Source organism: Poeciliopsis prolifica, unplaced genomic scaffold, assembly GCF_027474105.1.
Source record: "Poeciliopsis prolifica strain line A6 unplaced genomic scaffold, Auburn_PproV2 SCAFFOLD076, whole genome shotgun sequence".
NCBI classification, from domain to species: Eukaryota; Metazoa; Chordata; class Actinopteri; order Cyprinodontiformes; family Poeciliidae; genus Poeciliopsis; species Poeciliopsis prolifica.
Genome location: NW_026562451.1, coordinates 341,115 through 359,231, shown reverse-complemented (window position 1 = coordinate 359,231; position 18,117 = coordinate 341,115).

Below are 18,117 nucleotides of genomic sequence, written 5' to 3'. Positions count from 1 at the left end.
GCAGTATGCAGTCCAGCAGCAATTTACATACAGGTAGCTGTAAGGAGGTATTTGGATGACTCTCTAGTTTCTGAAATGTTTCAGTCTTTACACTAGAGGGCAGCAAATACACATTGATGCATTCAATGAGTCTGAACAGATTAAACACCTTTATTTACTGAAGATTTATTAGATGTAATTAATCCATATCAAAAATATAAACGTGAATATTTAAAGAAATGTTAGTAGCATTCCTTCAAAAAGGTGTACCTTTACATATATATATATATATATATATATATATATATATATATATATATGTATATATACATAAGGCATCAGTATATCACCCGAGAGGGCAGGGTTCGAATCCAGTCTGGGTCCTTAGGCAAGACCCTTCAAGCTACTGCCTACCTCATACCATGAGAGATACTAAGTTGCATAACATGCCGGCTCAGACGTCGCCCGGCCAAACAAGGTCTGCGTCAGGTGTTGGGGAACCAGAGCACCTTGATGACAAATGGGCTACTGGAACAAGACGGAAATGGGCGAGAGATGAAAATGTGGATCTGTTGGAATGCTACTACTCAAGTAACCCTAGTCAGAGGGGTTACATGCAAAGACTGGGGAAGGAATGGTTACTTCGATATCCCAGTCAACACTAAGCGCTAAACAACTAGTAGCTCAGTGTTCCAACATCCGCAAACGGCAAACTGCTATCACAAACTTGAGATTGACGAGATACAACACAAATGCTACGGCAAAAGGGAGGAACCCGGATGTCAGGACTGTGGGGACTTAACTACAAGTCCCCACCCAGTGAGGGGATACACGGCCCCAATAAGCGAAACAGAGCTGAACGAGACAGCTGCTGACCTGAGAGAGAGAATCATGACCCGAATGACAACCAGGCCTCCCCGGCGCCAATTACAACGGCTGAGTGAAGTACCATCTGAAAGTCTCATTGAGAATGTGAATGCAGCATTGAGAACGATCCCTACCAACACCATAACAGAAACCAATGAGCTGATCTACAACTCAGCATCAGTGATCCTTGAGATACTTGGCTATAAGAGCAACCATGAGACCCAATACCCACCATGGAAAGACGGTTAGAGGCTAAAATCAAGGTAACAAGGAGGGAAGTGAGCCAACTGTCAGAGCTCCACAAGGGTACAATGAAAAGACCAGTACCCAGAAAGTACAGGCAGATGCCCATACCTGAAGCCCTTGAAACTGCCAAACAAAGGCTCCAAGCCTTGGCCAGCCGCCTAAAGAGATACACAAGGGAGAATGAATCCAGAAGGATTAACCGGCTCTTCTCCACTCAACCAGCTAAGGTGTACTCTCAATGGCAGGGTAACAATAACAACAGAGCAGACCCACCAAGGCTGGAGACGGAACAATACTGGAAAGGCATATGGGAAAGGGAGGCGTCCCACAACAGCAATGCACAGTGGCTGATCTCTCTACGAGAGGACCACAGCAACCTCCCTGAGCAAGCCCCGGTAACCATCACTGTGACAGATGTCCAAGAAAGAGTCTCAGGTATGAAAAACTGGACAGCACCAGGGCCTGACATGATCCATGCCTACTGGCTAAAGAAACTCACTGCTCTCCATGAGCGAATGGCAGCCAAATGAACCAGCTGCTACAAAGTGGGACTCACCCTGAATGGTTAACTGAAGGGCGGACAATCCTAATCCAGAAGGATCCATCAAAGGGTCCAGTCCCACCCAACTACCGACCAATAACCTGCCTCTCCACAACCTGGAAGCTCATGTCAGGCATCATAGCGGCCAAGATAAGCAAAAACATGGATAAACACATGAGCACGGCACAGAAGGGTATCGGTGTAAATAGCAGAGGAGCCAAACACCAACTCCTCGTAGACCGCACAGTTGCCCGAGACTGCAAAACCCGACACACCAACCTGTGCATGGCTTGGATTGATTACAAGAAAGCCTATGACTCAATGCCGCATACTTGGATCATTGAATGCTTAGAGATGTATAACATCAACAGGACTCTGAGAGCCTTCATTGCAAACTCGATGAGGCTGTGGAAAACCACCCTTGAAGCCAACTGCAAACCACTTGCACAAGTGTCCATCAAATGTGGCATATACCAAGGAGATGCTCTGTCCCCGCTACTGTTCTGCATAGGCCTGAACCCCCTCAGCCAAGTTATCAACAAGACTGGCTACGGATACAGACTCAAAAATGGGGCCAATATCAGTCACCTACTCTACATGGATGACATCAAGCTGTACGCCAAGTGTGAGCGAGACATCGACTCACTGATCCACACCACCAGGATCTACAGCACGGACATTGGGATGTCATTCGGACTAGAGAAATGTGGTCGGCTGGTCACAAAGAGGGGGAAGGTCATCCACACAGAAGGGGTCTCACTCCCAGAAGGAACAATAGCAGACATAGAGGACAGTTACAAGTACCTAGGTATACCACAAGCAAATGGCAACCTCGATGAGGTCACAAGGAAAGGAGCCACAGCTAAATACCTCCAACGAATAAGGCAAGTCCTGAGAAGCCAGCTCAATGGCAAGAACAAAATCCGTGCGATAAACAGCTATGCCTTGCCAGTAATCAGATACCCTGCTGGAATAATTAGCTGGCCAAAGGAGGAGATAAAAGCCACAGATATTAAGACCAGAAAGCTACTAACAATGCATGGAGGATTCCATCCCAAATCCAGCACCCTGAGACTGTACACGAGCCGCAAGGAAGGAGGCAGAGGACTAGTGAGTGTGAGAACCACTGTCAAGGACGAAACAACTAAGATCCATAAATACATCAGGGACAAAGCCTCAACAGACAATGTGCTCAGTGAATGTCTCAGACAACAGGGAACGGAGGTTGAGGTGCCAGAGATACCATCATGGGAGGACAAACCCCTACATGGGATGTACCACCAGCAAATAACCCAAGTGGCTGATATAAGTAAATCCTACCAATGGCTGGAAAAAGCTGGACTCAAGGACAGCACAGAGGCCCTCATCCTGGCCGCCCAGGAACAGGCCCTAAACACCAGAGCAATAGAGGCCCAGATCTACCACACCAGACAAGACCCAAGGTGTAGGTTGTGCAAGGAGGCCCCTGAGACAGTCCAGCACATCACAGCAGGGTGCAAGATACTGGCAGGGAAAGTGTACATGGAGCGACATAACCAAGTGGCAGGCATAGTGTACAGAAACATCTGTGCAGAATATGGACTGGAAACCCCAAGATCAAAGTGGGAAACACCCCCAAAGGTGGTGGAGAACGCCAGAGCTAAGATCCTGTGGGACTTCCAGATCCAGACAGACAAAATGGTAATGGCGAACCAACCAGACATTGTCGTAGTGGATAAACATCAGAGGAAAGCCGTTGTGGTAGATGTAGCAATACCAAGTGATTGCAACATCAGAAAAAAGGAGCACGAGAAACTAGAGAAATACCAGGGCCTCAGGGAAGAACTGGAGAGGGCCTGGAAGGTGAAGACCACAGTGGTGCCTGTGGTCATCGGGGCCCTCGGGGCAGTAACCCCAAACTGGAGCAGTGGCTACAACAGATCCCAGGAACAACATCAGACATCTCAGTCCAGAAATGTGCAGTCCTTGGCACAGCCAAGATACTGCGCAGAACCCTCAAGCTCCCAGGCCTCTGGTAGAGGACCCGAGCTCAGAGGATAAGAACCACCCGCGGTGGGTGAGAAGGGAATTGAATTTATATATATATATATATATATATATATATATATATATATATATATATATTCATACTTTACAGTTTGTTAAATTTTTACAGTTTAATGGAAATCTACAGTTTTAGCTGTCATAAAATAACATTAAAAAATATATATTGTATTTCAGTCATATTTTCCAAAACACTAAGCATTTTTGATATTAAAAATAATTTTTTTGCACACCTATTTTATGAAAATGCAGGCTTACAAGCTACAAAAAACAAAGGAAAAAAAACATTGTAAATAAAACACTTCTTTCACATGTAAAATGTTGTTCTTTTTGTTTGATTTTGCCCGGTAGATGAATAGCAGAGAGTCATCATCACTCCCAGGGCTGCAGTGTCTCGCAGCATTGGAACTGGTGACCTGCAGTCACTGTCATACCCACTCAACATTTCAGATTTTGTCACGTTACAATCGCAAGCACAGTGGATTTTATTAAGATTTTATTATAGGGTAACATAAAGTACCACAAAATTGTGGATTTATATTTCATGACTATATTTTACGAACATATTTGAAGGATTTCTGCAAAATTAAAAATGATTATATTTAAAATGCTGACATAAAAAAGGAATTGCCCAACACTAAGCCGTGAAATAGCTTTTGAGTCAGTTGTCCATTTTCTTTTGTTCCCTTTCATAAAAAGATAATATATGTTAAGGAGCTAAATTTCTTAAATCTTTCATTCAGTTTGAATGCAGATACCCTAGAATATAAGCTTAGAGCCTGCATAATATATGTTACTCTTAGATAACTGTGAATAGAAAAGGTTTCAGTAAACAGATTCAAAAAAAAAAAAAAAACTTGTGCTAGTGTCCAAATATGTATGGACCTCGCTGTAGTGTGGTCTAGAAATAATAAGCAACGCATGAATAAACCAACACAAAACGTTAATTGAAAAAACAAATACTGATAGCTGGAGGGACCAAACCGACTGTGATTGAATGATGCCTTCACAGTGCTCCACTGATCATCAGTCAGACTAAAAGCAGACACAAAACAGCTGAATTACTGGTTCAATCATACTTATGAAAAAGGGCAAATTTGGAAATTGTATTAATTAAAGGAATATTTTAAATAGAGCTATGCATCCTACACTCTAATGAGCAAATGTATACTCGAAAGCATGAAAGAAATTTTGACCACTCCATTTCCTCCACCGGTTGTCATGAGTCAGTATCTTTAATTAGACATTATGTTACTGTTGCGTAAAAGTTAAAATAATCAGATGAACCAGAGTAATCATCATAAAGTGCTGGGCTTTTCACCTGCAATAAGCTTGTGTGGCGAGGAAACTTTAAGGGTAAATTAAGGTGAGAGTGGCACACTGCTGACACAAAGGGAGAAAAATTGGTTCATTGGGGGTAAAGGCGTGTTGTTTTGTGCAATTTGGCTGAAACCATAAAGAGAAGGTCACTGGGTAGAAGTGTTTGTTGATGCATACTGTTTGAACTACTGACTGACTGAGAAATAAGGTTAGGCAATCCACAGCCTGGCATGGTGCACAGCAAATGACAAGTCGGTGAGCCATTGTTGCCGTGGTGACTGGAAACATGAATGACCTAAGCCATGTTCGCACCACAGGAATCAGTGTGACACCAGAAAGGGATTAAGCTGGTGGCAAGCATGCAGGAAGGCAACTTTTCCACAGGGGCTGCAGTCAGAGTGTTCTGCTGCTCATTGCAGAATCAGGTGACTGGCCGTGTTGTAGTTGAAACCAATTGTAATAAACCGATGGAGGCAAGACTGTTGCTGATGCTCCAAATCTTTTGAGACAGTTCATTATAAACATATTACAAAACTACAGACTAGATAGTTGCACTGATGCACCCGTTCTTCATTTGGTCCACTGTCAAAGCATTTAGTTGATTTCGAAACATTTTTTCTCAACTTGTAAGCAAACTTTCAACTATATGCCACTTATTGAAGACATCTGAGAAAATGGTAATAACCTAGACAGAAAATAAATAAAGAAAAAAGAGACGAGGCAGAGCTAGAGGTAATAAATGACATCCTCAGCAACATAAAAACTTTCCACATATAAGTACTCCATTGAAATTGGTAAAACTGTTTTTCCTTTCTCTATAATAGCGAAAGATTTGTGCTATAATGTCCTTGCTAATTAGAAATCTAATGCTCTTTGATGATACATTAATATATTAATTTATGAACATAATAATAGTATTTAGTATATGGTACAGCCATAATAGTCCAGTAAGATAATTTGCAAGATAATGGTTTTTAGGCTTCAGACTGATTTTATAGATAGAGGATCCCAAATTATTCATGAGCCTGGCAGATTTGATTTAAATTAATCCTTTAATTTTACTCAAATGTAATCATCTGACTGGAAATAATATTATTGTACTGGAGATGCCATATAGAATCCTGTTTTGAAAATAAAAAATAATGTGTGGAGAATGTAACAGATTAGCATAATAGCAAGGGGACCATCTAGTTTCAAAGACTTGAAACTCAACACTGAAGACACGGAGATTAAAATACAAAAAAAGGCATGTAAGACACTGGTCAACATTAGGGAATGGGATTATTTTCGACAGATTTTTAAGATAGTTTTTTTTCCCCTTCAACAATAATACTTTCTTTACATTGTTTCATTATCTTTTCAGACATATTATGTGGATCTGACTGTGCCATGCGGGAGTCGTCTGACTTGATGCTTTATTTGAATTGGTGTGCAAGCCACACCTACTTATGGCACTTTGTTACCTCCGCAGGTGACAAAAAGAGAGCAGCCAGTCCTTGCAGATCATCATCAGTCATTATCCCCTTCCAGCTGTGGGCTGATTATGTCACAACATGAGAACTGTCAGCTGAAACATCAGACAGCATTCTAAAAGCCTAATTCAAAAACATACACTTCCCATTAAACCCTGAAGTAGAACTGGGAGGATTGCAAGTGGGAGTCACTTGGGTCAAGGAAAAAAAAACAAAAAAAAACTGAAATGTGAAAGCAACAAGCCCTTCAATTGGGGGGTGAAAATAATAATCAAGCAACAACTAAAGAAGTAAAGCTCTATTTCTACTGTGTGTCCCATACTTCTGCCAAATATTTGTTGGGTCTTGGCTGTGCTTTTAAACCCATTTACTTTAAATTATCTGCTGCTATGTGGTAGAAGAATGCCCAGGAATTTATTCATTTTTGATAACTCCAACCGTGTGTTTCTCCAGGAAAATATAAGCATGTGAATGCCCTTTGCCTTGGTGCTTTTAGTGTTTTATTTTCTTGTATTTTTTGTTTTTTCAGTTGTACAGCCACAATGGTGGCCCATACAGCAAAAGACCTGTTAATAGTGCAGACATTTAGATGTGAAATTGAACTGTGATACAAAGTGTATTAACAATAGTTGCTATACACTTTTGCACCTTTAGAGCATGAAAAAAGACATGATTATATAAATAGGTTACAAACAATTACGTTTGGAGGCTACATTTTCATTAATGCTTTTGCATTAAAGTAAAAAATGTCTTAGAAATTACTACTTGTACGTTTTCTAATTTCAGATTTTATTTTACTTCAAATGTAAAATGTACACAACACATTAAGCTATGCAACTTCTGTGTTTTGCTGGTACATTGAAAAAAGTCTTCTCTTTACTTCCACTCTACCTTGCAAAACCATAAACTTCCTATGAAACATTTTTCAATTTGCAAATATTTGCACCGATCAATTGAGACAAAAGTCAAACTTTCTGGTCTTCATATGCTCTGCATATTGGAAAAACAAACAAAGCACATCACCATAAACAAATCATCCCCAGTATGAAACACTTTGGTGGCAGCATTGTGCTGTGAAGATGTGCTTCTTCTTAAACAATGGTAAAACTTATCAAAGTTTATGGCAAGACTGATGGAAATAAATACAAAGGAATCCTCAAAAAAAGCCTGTGGAGCAATAAAAAACCAGAAGCCAGGATGGAATGAAAATGTACACTTACATACTTGAGATATTTTATTTTGGATTGTGTCTTCTGCTGTGCAAAACATCATTTTCAGCTATCACATACAATTCACATTGTGGTTGTAATGTCACAAAAAAGCATCAAAATGAAACATTTTATATATACACACTATATATACACACACATTTTTGTTTGGTGCCAGAGTTGAAAGAGATGTAGAACACAGACATTCTACAGACATTTTGTGGCTGAATCTCTGACCTTGTAACTTAAAAATGACTTTAGGTCAGTGGTTACTTTCCCAGTGAGAAGAACCTTAAGGCGAGGACTTGGTGTTTGAGTTGTGCCCACTTTCTCCTTCAATTATAGACAAAAAGATCTAAACAGGGTGGTTTTCGTTTGTCCACATGGATGCATGAAATAGACGGTGGCATATGGAATGCTTACCAAAACGAAACACCCGCCTGAGGAGTGAGGAGTTTAAAATTGCTGTTTTATTTGGTTCCAAAATACCGCAGCACAAATTGACACAAATTGAGATTGTGTGCATGTGTAATTACAGAAACTTTCAATCTGTCTGGTTCTTTGAGCCCTCGCTGGGGAATTGAGGACTTGCTCCTCGGACAAAGAAATAGTAAAGGTTTTGCATCTTATGTAAGCGATTCAGATGCTTTGTTTTTGTATAAAACTACGACACATACAGATAACTCTCAATTGTTCTGTATTCTGGATCAAAATCTTTTTTTTTTCCTTTGTGAAACTCCAATTGTTATTCCTATTAAGAGCTATTTGCTGCTATCCTCTGCTGATCCTCTTTATGTCAAAACAAATTAGGTGTTTTTTTCCTGTTATGCAAGGAATGATTTGGATTCATTTATCCTGCTGAGCTCAAGTGCTTCATTGCATATACTTAGTCTTAAAATGTTTTGTCACTGGGGCCCTGTTATGCAAGGATAAATGTGTCTGTGAATTCTTAAATATTCCACTCATCCAAATATTAAACACTGTTTGGGATAGAGTGTCTTTGCTCTTTTTGGAGAGGGACCATTTGAATATGCAAGGCATGCTGTGTGTCGGCACAAAGGGGATGAATCTTTTATGGCTGGTTTGAAAGCAGCTGAACTGCTGGAAGGGCGACTGGCAGACATTTTCACCAAGTGACACTTATTCCTGCAGCTTAATCGTCCATTAATCCTCAAATAGATTCAGGAAATGTCGCCCTTTTTCTTTTACGTGCAATCCTATGATCAGAATTTCCTGGGATTGCTGTCTTTTAACAGAGATAGTTGGATGCAGTGATATTTTATATGTATATGGAAAAAAAAATTTCCTATATAAAAAAAATTCCCTTCTCACCCACCGCGGGTGGTTCTTATCCTCTGAGCTCGGGTCCTCTACCAGAGGCCTGGGAGCTTGAGGGTTCTGCGCAGTATCTTGGCTGTGCCAAGGACTGCACATTTCTGGACTGAGATATCTGATGTTGTTCCTGGGATCTGTTGTAGCCACTGCTCCAGTTTGGGGGTTACTGCCCCGAGGGCCCCGATGACCACAGGCACCACTGTGGTCTTCACCTTCCAGGCCCTCTCCAGTTCTTCCCTGAGGCCCTGGTATTTCTCCAGTTTCTCGTGCTCCTTTTTCCTGATGTTGCAATCACTTGGTATTGCTACATCTACCACAACGGCTTTCCTCTGATGTTTATCCACTACGACAATGTCTGGTTGGTTCGCCATTACCATTTTGTCTGTCTGGATCTGGAAGTCCCACAGGATCTTAGCTCTGGCGTTCTCCACCACCTTTGGGGGTGTTTCCCACTTTGATCTTGGGGTTTCCAGTCCATATTCTGCACAGATGTTTCTGTACACAATGCCTGCCACTTGGTTATGTCGCTCCATGTACGCTTTCCCTGCCAGTATCTTGCACCCTGCTGTGATGTGCTGGACTGTCTCAGGGGCCTCCTTGCACAACCTACACCTTGGGTCTTGTCTGGTGTGGTAGATCTGGGCCTCTATTGCTCTGGTGTTTAGGGCCTGTTCCTGGGCGGCCAGGATGAGGGCCTCTGTGCTGTCCTTGAGTCCAGCTTTTTCCAGCCATTGGTAGGATTTACTGATATCAGCCACTTGGGTTATTTGCTGGTGGTACATCCCATGTAGGGGCTTGTCCTCCCATGATGGTATCTCTGGCACCTCAACCTCCGTTCCCTGTTGTCTGAGACATTCACTGAGCACATTGTCTGTTGAGGCTTTGTCCCTGATGTATTTATGGATCTTAGTTGTTTCGTCCTGGACAGTGGTTCTCACACTCACTAGTCCTCTGCCTCCTTCCTTGCGGCTCGTGTACAGTATATATATATATTTATATATATATATATATATATATATATATATATATATATATATATATATATATATATATATATATATATATATATATATAAATGAAGTCATATGGACGAGCTTTGAAATCTTCAACTAGTTTTCTTCTGAACTAATGTACACTGAGCTGAGGCGTGCTCAGTGATCACACCATCTGGCAGACACTTTCATGCAACCTGGTTACCATAACAAATTAATTAAGGATGCTCCCTGTCTGCCACAATGTGTTTGATCATACCATGAGTTCTAATCTCGAGGTTGCACCACATCAATGATTAACAGGAACATCCAGGTAGCTGTTTAGATGTCTTTTGTGGCAACAAAAACCTGTCTTTATGAATCGTGATGGTTTTTGTTATGGCACTGCAGCAATTACCATGTTGGGCTGCATATTTCTCTAAAGTGTTTCGTGTGCAGCACTTGACTAACCACGAGCAAAACATTTACCCAAGTGGATGCAATATTGTGATATTTAAGCCCACCAAAAATGTTCAGAAAGAAAACACTTGTAATCTCAGAGGCTGGGTTTGTTTTGCAACTTTTTAAAGCAAAAGCAAAAGCAAATCATCCTCAGATCTTAGCATCATTTGACATCCCAAAAAGAGGGAGATTACTGTATTTTATCTGTATTTTAGATATTTTAAAGATCAATAAACCTGCTATACTTAAAGGGTTCCCTTTAATGAAAAAGTGACAAAGCCTCAAACATGATCAGCTTGGAGCAAACCCATTCATTGTCCTGAAATTTGCAGCCAAGGGCAGGCTGTTCCAAATCGAGATGCTAATGTAACATTTGAGGCTTCCAGTCGCCTTTTTCTGTTTGGAAAATAGCAATAAGAGAAGCCCGAATTTTTCTTTCTTTGGTAACACAGCAGAAGCCTTCATCTGAACCATGGTTACTGCTTGCTCGGCTGTTATGATGATGCATGAGTCTCGGAAATGAATGATCTTTGACGACTAAGACGTAGAAAGTCAACTGCAGTCACATCCAGTAAATTAGAAATTGTGTTCCGATGAAGTTTGTTTATTAGACCTGATTCACCCCATTTATGTACACACTGGCTGGAAAACACCAGTCCATAACATTTTGTCTTTTCAACAATATTTTAATTTAAAGGGTAAATCTGCAAATCTGCAGATGCACAAATCTGATGGCACCCTTCTAAACAAAGATGTTTTTTTTTCCACAAACCAGAATGTGTTTTTGATTATTAATATAAATGGATATTTTAACAAAATAAAAAGCTCACAAACAATATTCATATAGTTTGCAACAATGGCAACACAGTCTAGTACTTTGCAACAAGTAATCTGGACCTGTTGACTTCTCAAATTGTTTTTTAAAGGGTAAAAAAAACAATTCTTTGAACAAGATATTTCCAGACACTTCCATAGATTTTTAACAGGATTAAGATCTTCCCAGTTTTTGGACAGTTTTAAGTGATTTTTGCATTATTTTTCTGTTGAATCATCCATGAAGAAAAAACTTAACACTGGAGTTGTGTGTTTCACACAACCCAGTTTTGCTTAATGCTTAAATATTTTCAAGATTTAAGCATCCTGAAAAGATTAAAGGTTTTCCATTGGTGTGGTGGTGTTTTCCTTCATAGCTGTGTTGTTCTATGTACAAATATTAAAAAAAAAAAAAAAAATCAAATCTTTTCAACATATCCTTTCAGAAACATTGTGGCTTGTCAATGTAAAATTTTGGTGAGTTCCACTTTGGTTTTTTGTATGTTGTTTTTCAGGGCACCTATTACAGTTAAAAATGCAACAGATGTTGTGATTGAGTGGGATAAATATAGTGAAGGAGCAGCAGTGCCAGGGAATAAGGACCTAGAGGTGACATAGTGGCAATGTGACATAGGAATTCTCATAAATTTATCTCAGAATAAGTATGTCTGAACTTGGCATGTCACCTCTACAGAAACTGCAGGAGCTCACTTATGGCTTTGCTCTAACGTTTTACACACACTTCCCCTGAATGTCTCTAGGTCTTAAGAAAACTACCGTTTTAGCTATATATATATACTGATGGATAACAATCTTTGTCTTTGCTCCATTAAAAGTGTCATATGTGATGTTTAGAAAGAAATATGTTTTTGACATATTTATTAGAGCTGTCACCATGTAGTGACAGTACACTGACACAGACAATCTGTGAAAAGATCGAGCTCCTCCTCTTCCCTGAGCCTCTTGACTACAAGAGGTTGCTTCTTGATAGAACTGGGAGAAGGCAGAGGAGCTATCTTTATCTCAGTTTATCCATATCATACCATACTGTTGTGATAGTATACATACTGCAGCTTTCAATAGCAGTTGAGTTTTCAACGCATGACTTATTGATATCAGCATCAAAACGTCAGCCTTGGAAAAAAGATTACAGGGGTAATGACCATTGATCATCATTGACAGGTAGCACAGTTCTCTCTGTCTGTGAGGGTGTCCTTAGTAGAAACTGTCAATTCTCATTTTTCATATTTTCTAAGCTCCTCAAAGCTTTTGCCTCCATTTTCTTTGCTCCATGTACAATATGATTCACACAGCAATGCCAAGCTATCCTTATTCTCCTTAAATAGGCTGGATTGCTGATGAAAAGCTTGAAGGCACCTGTTACAAGGCTGTCAAAGTCCAAGACTTGGTTCTAAACATAACTGTATTACGAGGAGTTTTGGAAGCACCAGCAAATCTTCCCATAATCTTTAAGCATAACAAAAAACACTTTCTTTTCACAAATATATTTATTTACTATCGCTTATAAACAAATCATACAATTATTTTTAAATGACATGCTTTTCCTGAGAAATCAAGCATTATTTTTAGTTTTACCACAGTTTTATTTTTTCTGTAAATTTTCTACAAATTAATATGTAAATACTAGTGAAAATATCTGAAATAGTTTCATTATCTATGCGATCTGTAAAGTCGCCTTCCCTTTTTTTTCTTTTGTAATAGCCACATCGTCTTAATTTATCTCAACTTACTTAATGCCCCGTTGCCTTTAGCTGAAGGCCTGCAGCATGTCATGATCGTAAAATGTCTAGGTTACTGTGAGATTAAGTCATTCGACTATTTGCCATATGTTGCTCCTCACCAAACAAAAGATTTCATAGGTTTTAAATCAGTCCGTGATGGACTCCTAAAGTGGGCAAATATCTGTTGATGAACCCCACATGATTTAATCAAGATCTCCACGACAGCTGTTAGGGGAAAACTCATGCAAAAGATAGACTGAATAGACCTCCTGTTTTTGAATGTGTTTATGAATAGTCGGCCTTTTTACTTTTCCTATCTGCTTGGGTAGCACATCGGGGGTCTAATTAACATGTCTAGCCAGTAAATAGCCCTGTTCCCCCACAACAGCAGTAATAAAATAACTGGAATGAACAAACACAGCTGCTCAGCATATAGCATACGCAAACAGTGATCATGAACACAGCTCGTGAAACAGAAATCGCGAAACACACAGTTTTCACATAAAATGTTTGTCATTTTGGTTTATCCAGAATGATTATCATTTACACAAAAAAGTGATGTTAAAAAAAACAAAACAAAAATAAACACAATGACAAAAAAATGTTAATCTCCCTCGTTTGCCTCATGTGTCTTTGGCAGACAGTATTCCCACTGCAGGAATTTTCAAAGATCCAAATGCTTCATTTTGAAATTTCTAAATGACTGCCTGGCAGCTGCTGGCGTTTCCAGGGCAACGCTGTGATTGGGAAAAGGGATTTGAATGGCTGCTAGCAGAGAGGAAAAATGAGTGCTGCCACAGCGATACATTTTACCCTGTGAGAGTTTGTTAAATGTGGGTCAATCATAAGACTCTATTAAGTCTTCACCCCGGTGTGGCATATTAATTTGCATGTTGCTAGCCTTGCCTGTACTCCATTAAGAGTGGTGTGCTGCCTGCTGCTTTCATGAGCTGCAGCGTTATGTGTGATGAATGTGTGGCGGTAAGCGGCAGGAGAGGATAAAAAGAGATCTACCGGTTGTTGCAGACTAATGGAGGCGGATGTCATCCGGCACTCTCCGTGCCTTTTCATTGTCAATTTTTTTTTTCTTTGATCAGGCAGCTTATATGTTGAACGATTTCATGGGAATTGCTCAAAGGGAAATCAAGCAAGATAATTTTCTGAGATTCACCCAAACCTGCTTTATGTCAGGAGATGCACATGTATTACTTTCTCGGTGGTCCATTGTGTTTGTCCTTTCTTTACTCTGTTGCAATAAGTTTAATTGTATTAGTATTAGGTTTAGAAATTAAAATAGACCTTCATGTCACCAGAGTTATTTGAAGTTCATTACAGTGTTTTACAGAGGTGATATCACTGAAGGCAGAAATTATGTTCCTAAAAACCAAAGGTGCCATCATTTCACTATTTTTTTGTACGTCTTACTTTTTGTCATGGATTGCTGAGTTGGAGGAGCCAATTTCATAGTGGGGGAAATTAGAACAAAAAAATGTATCAATAAGAAAAAATCCAAATACAATAAATGAAAATTGAGGTAATACGGAGAAAGGAACAACTGCCATGGCACAGGAAGTGTATTTGGGAGAAAAACAGAAACTATTTAGGAAATATGACAAAGATGACAACTGTTGAGGGAGGTGAATGCTGTATTTGGGGAGTGGTAACTGAATGGAGAACTGGGAAATAATTAATTCAATGATAAATGGCAATGGGAAGAATGGGTCTAACGGCAACAATTAAGAATAAGGGATATGACTAATCACAGTCAAAGATAGTATTTAAACCCTTCCAAACTCAGACCTGGGGCTCATTAGCAAAGATAAACTACCAAAATACCAGTGGCTGGTCAGATTTTTGAAGGGTTTTCTCTGCTATAAAGCCAAAAAGGACTTTTTCATTGAGAACAGCATACATATTTTTTTAATATGCTATTTCTTAATAGGATGTAAGTTTAACAGGCAATGCGAATTCAGGCAGTCAACTGGAGCTGTGCTCCTTCTACTGATGGATTGGGTGGACTGTTTAAACCATAAAACCTACTGCTGCTCTCTGCATTTTATGTGCTGCTCCTGCATGACTGCCTCCCTGCCTGCTGCTGCCAGCTTCTGCTCAGTTCTCTTCAGTCTCTCCACCACCCCATAACCCCAATTGGACTTCAAGGTCAGAAACAACGTTCTCACCCCCTGAAATTCAGAAAACACGATCAGAGGAAACATATGCGTTCATGTTGTGTGGCATGACCATAGATGCCAAACTCAAACTTGCACCATATGTGCTACTAAAGATATATTTAATCGTTTAAATGGGAGTTTTTTGACTGAAAAGGTGCTCTGAACAACATTTGCCAACATGTTTTCTAGGGGACACTTGCCTTTTCAATCAATGACCTGAAAACACTGATGCATATTAATCTGATGTTAGTAATGTAAGTTTAGAAGGGAAGTAATTTAGACTAGTTTGTTTTCAATTCTGATGTCTCGGTTGCCTAAACGCACAATTAAGCAAAGGTTCTCTATTGTTTGACATTTCTCATGGGATCTTGTTTCCATAAGCCTTTGAAAATTGAGTTGAATATGAAAAGAAAAAAAAAGAAAAAGAAGATCACAGTCTATTTATTTATAGACGCATCCTTCATCAAACTGATCTGTTAAAACACCTCTAAGGACACATTGGAAGTGAGACTCTGGTGATAATGTCAGAACAGTTAAGAATTATTTGCAAGTTGTTCAAATTTAGTTTGCTTGAATACTTTTCTACCCAAAACCTCAGTCAGGAGCATTCAGTATCCTTAATATGGCATTTCAGAATTCAAGTATATCTATAAGATGGCATAGGTGAGACATATTTGTGTATACATTAAAAGCTGTAATGAGCTCTTAACTATCACGCTAATCTTTTTGTATATATTGTGATCAATTTATTTTTGCTGACTGATTTTTTTGAAGGGTGTAGGGAGATTATTTGTTCCTTTAAATTTATTTCTTAAGAGCATTAATGGACTCACAGCAAGTCCATTACCAGCATAAACATGAAATTTATATCATTCATCCATCCTGCCTGTGATACCTCTCTAACTACGGTTTCAATACCAGCCCATATTAAACCTATTTTATTAAGTCTGTTTCAGGATTGTTCGTTCAGCTGCAGTAAAAGTCAAATCAAAGTATAAGTTTGCTTGAATTTTTTCAACCAAACTGAGTTTATTGTGAAGTTTATTGAAGTTTATTGTTTTCTGCGTCCTTACAAACTTTCACTATAATTCTACTTGTGATATTTGTAAATGTACTGTCGCAAACTAATCCCATTTAATGCACTTTGGGAGTTATTTTGTCAATTTTCTCTGCAGTATGAGAACAAAAGTATGGAAAAAAATCCCATATGCCCAGTTTTCATTTGATCTTCTTTTATGTCTTCTTTTCTGTGGAACAACATTTTCTCTTTGAGAAAACATGAGCCTTCGCATCTCTGAGAGCATTACAGTCATTGTGTGGTTTACAAGCAAAGTAATGACAAGTCTGAGCAGTGTTCTGCTCCAACTCTCATCAAATTAAATCATGCAAATTAGACATTTGAACATTTTGCCTGACAGCTGCACGCAGGTTTATAAGATATGTATGTGTGGAACATTTTATAGATGACTTCTGTTTGGAAATATGGCAAATTAAAACATAACATTCTGTAATGTGATGGATACACTGCCAGGTTTTAGATATTTAAAGCTATGTAACAAGAGGTGATTAATGACACACTTCTTTGCCCCAAAGGAGACTTCATTTGCAACCTCTTGTATTTTCTAAAATATCAGTCATAATTTTGAACTCTGCTGTGTCAAGTATTGTTCTCTTTACAGATCCTTGACAAAGTTTCTTTTCACATCTCTCTTAGCAATTAATAGCATGCTCATGTCTATTTCTAATTCAATAATTCCTCATTATATAATTAAACAATGTGCATAAACATATTTTTAAAAAATATGTTCTTATACATTTATATCTAAAATATCTTCAATGAAAATAAGATGAACAAAGTCGAACTCCTTGTTTATGGACACAAACTTGGTGAATAAAACTTATTCTGATTAAGCTTGATCACTTACAATGTAAGACATTTGATTTTTATTTTATTTGTACATTTTCACATACTCTGCATAAGCTGTGAAATAGAAGTGTAGAATGATGGGGCTTTCAGTCTTTTATTTAAGAAAATGCACAAAGCTGACTTTGGAAGCACAAACATGCAGGAAAGCCACAGTTATTTGGAAGTCATTTGGTAATCAGTAAATGCAACATGAGTGATCCCCCACAAGCTGAAATAGACTGGTTATTTTCAGCAGTTGGTGCTGCATCATCTGTGTGATGCACCATCAGGTCAGACTTAATTTAATCACAAGCATCAGAGAGGCTTCACATATAAATGCAAATGTGTAGACATTGGTAATACACAAAAACAAGAAGCATTATATCCTTGTTCACTTAACGCTAACATAACGCTTTCTTTGCATGGAGTGAGACTCAGACATGGTAGATGATGCCTCACTTTTTTGTTTGCAGCTGTGTTCAATTTGGAACTGAAATGGGATTCAGTCTTCCCTACACTTTTCCAATTTCATCCAGAGCACTTCCTAACTCACAGAACGTTAAGAACATCAAGTCACACTGTATTAAAGAGGAGGGAATTAATGAAACTGTGTTTCACCTGCATTGTGTTCGAAGTCACACAATGCAGGTGTGACATCTCTATTATGTTTGAATAGATGCCTTTTGGTATTCTTGAAATCTACGTATACACTTACAAACCGAGTCATTTCAGATTTTTTGTGCACATAATTTTAATGCAACAATCAGATTCTACTGTGAATATTATGGAGCGCTAAAGTGAGTTACATACACTGAAGAAGACATAAAATTTGTCATATCAAATAAGGGGGCAAATGAGAAATGGGAAATTACCATAGATGTACTCGAACATTTCCATGTTAAGTACAGGTTCAGAGAGCAGCATGTATGGCCAATCACTTTTCAAGGCAAAAATAAATCATAAAACTGGAATGGGGCTGATATGCAAAAACAAGTAAATAAATCCTAGGGAATGCTTCAACGGTTAACAATTTCAGGGAGC